We start from the raw sequence: 6,935 nt of genomic DNA, 5'->3' as shown, positions 1-6,935 counted from the left end.
GAGCGCAATCTTTGCGGCCCGCTGCTGCCGCCGCCGCTGCAACATGCACCGCGCCCAACTCATTAATTTGCACTTCTCCGCAGATAGTATATACAATGGCGCGGGGCGGGGGCGGGGCGGCCGCTGCAGGAGGACGGCTTTATTAGTTTGGCGTCGCTCCATAGCGTCCCGCGCTCGTTTGTTGTTGGGCCGCAAGTGCACGGAAAGAAAAGATTAGCTAAATTTTAGTTCAACATGGGATAACTATTTAGCTATGTATCTATTTTTTAAAAAGCTAACTTAAGCTACGATGCGAAAATGTTAGCTAAGTTCAATTGCATTGCTAAAAAGTTAGCTAGGTTCAGCCGATGTACATTGCTTAAAAATTAGCACAGGTTAGCTACAGTCTAAAAAAGGAATAGGTAGGTGATTGCCTCGTACTTGCTTGTTTGCCGTACCGATTTACCTAAAAATTTTAGCTCCTTAGCTAGATATTTAGCTACATGTTTATCTAAAAAGTTCGGCTAAGTTTAGCAACATAGATAGGTTTTTATTATCTACGTAGCTCACGTAGCGAGATTCCTACCTACATAGCTAAATAGTCAGTTATCTGGTAATTCGATAATGGTTTAGCTAAACAGGTAATCTTTCCTTCTGTTTTTTTTTTTTTTTTTTTGAGTGTGGCCCTTCTCTCTCGGCAGCCTGCAGGCTCGCGCCGCGCCCAGGACGAGGACGTGCCCGCCGCCGGCAGAGCGTCCCGCGGACACAGCTCAGCAGCCCTCCGCTCCGGGTGGAGCTAACTCTGTCTCGCTTGCTCCCTCTCGCTCGCTCGCGTCCAAACGTGAGCGTTACACATGATCGGAGGTGATCAGCTGATCGGCCGGTCCGAACAGGGCGTTGACTTCAGCGCCGCCGAAACCTCTCTCTCTTGGGACCGGACCGGAACACCCCGAGGACCGACCGCGAAGCAGGAGCAGCGGGAGGCGGTCTGTGGGCGCGGCGGGGCGGGGCGGGGCGGGGCAGCTGTGAGAGACACGCCCAGCGGACCAGAGCAGGTTGTCGCTAACTCGCGGGGGGGCTTTAGCGCAGCGGCGCGGGAGAAGGGAACAGTGGAGTGGGGCGGGGAAGCAGGACCCGCACCCGCCAAGCTGCAGCCGTTACGTAAAGCTCTCGGCCGCGAGACACATCAGTTTTGTATGAGAAATGGCATTTCGACCGGCGGCCTCGCCCCGCCCCGCCCCGGGCTCCATTCTCTACGATTCCGTACTAGTACCCTTCTACTGCCGCCGCCGCCACCGCCACCGCTGCTTGTGCTGCTCGCCCACAGTTCGGCTTTGGGTTTTCTCTCTGTTCCCAGCCGCCCAGCTCAGTCGCGCTCGACGTGATCCTGGCCCCGCCGGTTATCCGACCCGACTGTTCACCGCAACGGCGGCGTGCCTTGGAAACAACCTCCATCGGCACGTCGGGAAGCTGAGCAGCGCAGGGCGGGGCACCCATCCCCCAGCACTGTTAACGCCGTGGTCGCCAAGCTTGCCAAAATTTTGACAGTCCTTTTTGATTGCCAAATTTTGGCCTCCTTTTGAAAGAAGGCCAACTTTTGACAAGCAAGTGGGCCAAAAATGGGCAGCCTCCAAAAAGACGACCAAAATTTGGCAAGCAAGGAGGCCAAAAATTATAGGCAGCCTCCAAAAAGACGACCAAAATTTAACAAGAAAAAACGCAAAAAATTGACTGCCTGCAAAAAGACGACCAAAATTTGGCAAGCAAAAAGGACTGCCAACATTTTGGCGAGCTAGGCAACCACGGCGTTAACAGTGAGCGCGTTATCATCGTCTGCATAACGACGTAAGACGATACCCTCGGTTCACGTCCGTCCACGCGAGTGCAGAACGGGGGGTGGGGAATGTGCCACAACGAATCCCATTCGAGTGCCACGCACTCCACTCGAGTTCCACGCCGGGGGTGTGCCGCACGAGTCGCATTCGCGTGCCGCGCACTCGTGAGGCGTAAAGGCGCCGCGCGTGCGCCCCCCGCATTCAATTGACATTGTCCCTCGGGTGGCCTCCGTTTCCCACGCCCACGACAGCATACGCACATAATACATCATGCGCCGGGCTGCCCAAACACGGGCGCGCACGCACACACACACTCGCCCCCCCCCCCCACACACACATGAAAGGAATCGGATCCTGCGATCCTGCAGCCCTGGCCGCCGCCCAGACTGCGCGCGCGTGAGAGTCCCTGCTGGGTCCGGGATCAGGCGGCCAGAGGAGGGCCGGGCCGGACACGCCCGCGCCGAAAAATCACTCGGAACAGACTCCGAATGGAACAGGCTCCTCCGGGGCCCGGGCGGGGAGGAAAGGGAGGGTCAGAGGGAGGGAGAAGGAGGGAGAGGTAGACAGATAGACGCGCCGTCCGGCCGGCGTCCACGCGACGCGCGAGGCTATCTTTCGGGCCCATCATGAGAAAATGCAAACGCAAACGCACCTTCCTCCTCCTCTCTTCTTATGGAAGGCGATAAGGAGAGAGGCGAACACAGAACAGAGGGGGCGATGCGTCGCGTCGCGGCCGATCTAAAGTTATTCATCTAGTGAAAGGGGGAGTGTGAAAACTGCACACTTTTGCGCCGTATAATGCCGCCCACGCTCACTTTCAGGCGCACTCGTGTTTTCATATGAACGCCGTTCGACGCCGTTTGTTTTGATGATGATGATGCTTTGATGATGTTTCTTCGATAGTGTTTTGATGAAGGTGTAATGATGTACTGACTGATGATGAAGATTTTCAAAACGTATTGACGATTTTATTGTTTTGATGATGATAATGGTATTTTTTTAAAATAAAAATGTTAGCGACCTCTTTAATTTTTTCGAAAAATTGGCGCGAAACGCGAGAAACGAGTCGTCAGTCCGGAGAAGACGGATCCGCCCGATCTCGTTCTGTCGTTCGCGGACTCCAGACACCAGTCCATTGCTTTCCCCGCTCATGGACGCTGGAGGAAGACGCAACGCTCCGAGGACGATCCGGTCCGGTCCGACTCCCTCGCGATTGAGTCTCGGGATCAAAAATGCACACAGCGGGCAGAGGAAGGGGAACCTCTTCCGCAGCCCGCAGCCTTCTGCCTGACCGGAAGGAAGTAAGTAAAACGGAGCACCACTTGGGCACGCGCATTGTGATGAGTGTCACGGGACAGGTGCGGCGCCGGAACCACGGCGTCGACACGACAATAAGCTCGCCGCAAGTCAACAAGTGCCTGGCCACGGTGCTGGCCGGCGCCCAGCCCCACCCCGCCCCGGGGGCCCGGGGGCCAGCCACACAAGCGCCGCCAAACCGCCAGCAACAGTGAGAGAAACTGCTCCGCGCGGGGAGGGCGGGACGGGCCTGGGCGCTCCCATCGTGAGATATAAGTTATATGCCTTTGGTGCGAGGCTGCCATAGCTGCCGCCGGCCACGCCAGATCCGACCGTTGCGTCACTCGGATCTGCGGCGGCGGCGTCCGAGTGAGTTATTTCTGCCCGCACAGCGCACCCTCTCTGTTGTAGCGTATTGTACAACGTAAACACCACACACACGGAAAATAATAATTAGCTGCATAGCCAGCTAAACCAGCAGCTAGTTATTACTACTTATTTAGCTTTTAAATTAAACATTTATAGACATTTTTTAAAGCTAAATTTTTAACTTCTCAGCTAAACTGTTGGCTAGATTGCTACTATTTTCTGACAGCTCAATTTTAAGCTACATAGCTGAATAATTAGCTATCTGCCATAGTAGCTACTCTGATAAACCAAGTGTACAACTGCTCAACACTTGTAAGTGTGCAACCACAAGTTCAATACTTGCAAGTGTACTACAACTGAATTGAACACTTGCAAGTATTGAACTTGCGGTTGCACACTTACAAGTGTTGAGCAGTTGAACACTTGGTTTATCAGTGTACATATAGCTCATCGTTTTTCCGTGCATATCTGCCGATCACCCAACCATAACACACGCGGCTGCATTGTTCTCCTCTTCATTTGTTTCGATCCGTTTTCTCGCAAGAATTTTGGACTGCACGCTAAATGGTGAGGGACAATTTTTGTACGTAGGCTAGATGTGTCTTTGTGCACATATAAACCAGGTACAAATTTTTATCTACGTTACATACAAAAAATACACCATATGTACCTTGCCTAGTTACAATTTGTTGCTCCGTAAAGACAAATTTGTATCTAGGAGAATGTGCTCAAAGGCACATCTAGCCTAGGTACAAAAATTGTACCTCGCCACGTAGAGAATGTGCAAACAGCAGGATCACGCTGCGAATTCTTGCGGACTACACGAGGTTCTTCGGGTTCTCCGGGCGGGCAGAGGGGGATGCGATGCGACGACGTACCCCGCGGCGCTCGCGCTCCTCCCCCGCCACACCGACCGAGCCGTGAAGTAACCGAAACTCGAATTACATTGCAGATCAGACCTCCCTGTAGCGCGGCGTACCCCCCGCTGAAGGAGGAAAAAATAGAAAGGATTTGCCAACTTAGCGTTTCATTTTTTTGTTCCACCTCCCAATGAGACGGACAGCTAGGCGTAGAGAGAGGGAATGGAGCGAAGGGGGAACACCACGCCGGGGCACATCAACGACGTGACGGGCGGTGCCGATCGCGTTACGAAATGTATCGACCGATCCGATCGATCGATCGACCGACGCATCGCTTCCCGCGCGCACGTGCACAGACCATGTAACGTGGGGAGACGGGGGCGAAAAAAAGTTAACCGGGGCGTAATAACAAGCAGAACGTCGAGGAAGTGGCTCACTCACGGCGTGACAGCGCACGGCGAGTGCATCGGGACCGTCTCGCTCCCCCGCCTGCCATCCGGGCCGGGGGAGGAGGAGGGGGTTCGGCGGCGGAGACTGGCGCCTGTCGACGGCCAGATAGGCAACCCGCGTGCGCGGGTGTCTACGGCCCGGTGGAGGTTGCCTATCCATCCACGCAGGCGGTTGAAGTAGCTGCGGAGCGCCTGTCGACGGCCGGGTAGGCAACCCGCGCGCACGGGTGTCTGAAGCCCGGCCGAAGTTGCCTACCGTCGCAGGCGGCTGAGGCGACCCGTATAAACGCCTGTCGACGGTCGGGTAGGCAACCCACGAGCACGGGTGTCTGCAGCCCGGCCGAAGTTGCCTACCCTCAAAGGCGGCCAGTCGCGCGCACCGGACCGAAAAGTCCATCAAACAAGTAATTCTTCTCTAAACAAGAGGCTAACCATTTCAAGTACAACCTAGCAAATTACTGACCTTGTGCAAACGATACTGTTCCACATTTTAGTAATAACTTGCAAGATGGTCACAGTCCTTTGTCAGTGTGTCAGACGACGCAGACGTTCAAGAGAGCCTAACAAAAAATCCGAACTAGAATCTCTTCAATGCTACTGGGAATGACTAGCTCGAATTAGTCACTGAACAATAAATTGTGTTATACTTCAGGAAATAAAAAATTAAAATAACATAATGATGTGTTTTTGAAATGGCAAGTATTCTTACCAGCAGGACTAGGTGTATTATCGCACCGGCCGGAACGGCTTTAAATCATCCGAGTGCTGTCGGGCCTCACCCCGCCCCGCCCTCCACACATGAGCGGGTCCGCCGGGCAGGGCCGAACCGCGCCAAGCCACTCAGAAAGAACACCGCGTGTGCAGAGAAAGGCTTTTCTCTTTTTACGAGAGTATCGACGACTGCAGCGCGCGCGCTGATGTGCTGTGCGGGCAGGCGGACGGGCGGGCGGCCGGGGGGCGGCGGACCGGCGGGCACGTCTTGAGGTAGGCCCTAGGCCCCGCCCCGCCGCTGCCGCACCCTACCCCACCCCACCCCGCGGGTGGCTGCGCGCCGCTCCGCTCGAGCCCGGGCGGCGAGTAGCAGGCCGACCGGTGCCCGCGCAAGACGTCTCTCTGCCCACGAGCCGCCGGTGCGGCGCCGAACACGCGCGCGAGGAGGATACACGCGCCGCGCGAGGTGCACGTCAACGAGAGTGTCGCGGTGGTCGAGTGCACACAAGAGTGTGTGAGTGTGTGTGTGTGTTTGTGACCGTGTGTTATTGTGATTTGTGCGAAAGAGAAGTTGTTGCAGTGTTTTTATTTTGGTGTGCGGTGCCTTTTTGGAGAAGTGACCACTCGATGGAGAATACCCTCGTGCTCAAAGGATAGCGAGACCCCTGCCGGATGTTAACTCGGGACCAGTGACTGCGGCAGTGACAGAGGTAATGCTAAGGCCATTCACGCCGCGTGCAAACTGTTTGTTTTGTAAAAGTGATTCGACAAACTTGTGAATGTTGGAAACTCGTTTCTCGGGAGACTTGCATGCGCGCGGGGGTGACATACGCGCGGCAGAAACGTCCGAGTGACGGACGGTCAGCAGCGACCTTCGGCCTGCATAAACAAGCATGTCATACGGTACGAAGTGGGGCCATTAGCGTCCCGTGCGGGGGCGGCCGAAAAGCTTTACTTACAACATCGCAACGGGAACCAGAAAGTTGTTGTATTCTACCCTGGGCCGTCGTCGCGCAGTCGATACGGCGCGAGCGACAGGCAGACAGCGATGTCGCCGGCCGCATTGTGTCGTGACACGCAGATTAGACAAATACTGTAATAACAGTGTTATTACTTGGAGTCGATGGACGGTGAAAGTGCAACCCGGCTGAGCGCTGTTGTTGTTGTTGTTAAGACACGCGGTGGACAATTATCTCAGGCACCCCGCAATATACGGAAAAAAATAACGGTATAATAGTAAGTTTTACAGTATTTGAGTAGTAAAAGTCAGATATGATCAGCGGGGAAAAGGACTATGACCTTATGACCATGACATTGTCAGAAAGGCGGTTATAAAAAACATTTTCGACTTGCATTGAAAACATTGTGAGTGGATTTATTTAAGAAGGACAGCTCGTGCCTACGACCTCGTCCGATTTGGCTGATATTTGGTGGAC

The 6,935-nt window shown here is 54.5% G+C and overlaps 2 protein-coding genes across 2 annotated transcripts in view; one reads left to right on the top strand and one right to left on the bottom strand.

Annotated features, from left to right (window-relative positions):
- Positions 1 to 6,935, bottom strand: part of LOC113218175 (actin-histidine N-methyltransferase) — a 53,724-nt gene that overhangs the window by 10,267 nt on the left and 36,522 nt on the right. The gene's annotated exons all lie outside the window — the stretch shown is intronic.
- LOC113218174 (mediator of RNA polymerase II transcription subunit 1.1) overlaps positions 5,870 to 6,935 on the top strand; it is a 35,246-nt gene continuing 34,180 nt past the window's right edge. Inside the window, exon 1 of the mRNA XM_026438402.2 lies at positions 5,870 to 6,209. The gene's annotated coding sequence lies outside the window, so the exon portion shown is untranslated. The remainder of the gene's footprint in view (positions 6,210 to 6,935) is intronic.

Source organism: Frankliniella occidentalis, unplaced genomic scaffold (genome assembly GCF_000697945.3).
Source record: "Frankliniella occidentalis isolate FOCC.00 unplaced genomic scaffold, Focc_3.1 Scaffold6, whole genome shotgun sequence".
Lineage (NCBI taxonomy): Eukaryota > Metazoa > Arthropoda > Insecta > Thysanoptera > Thripidae > Frankliniella > Frankliniella occidentalis.
Note: the sequence above shows the minus strand (reverse complement) of the source record. Positions and strands in the feature narration are given on the sequence as shown.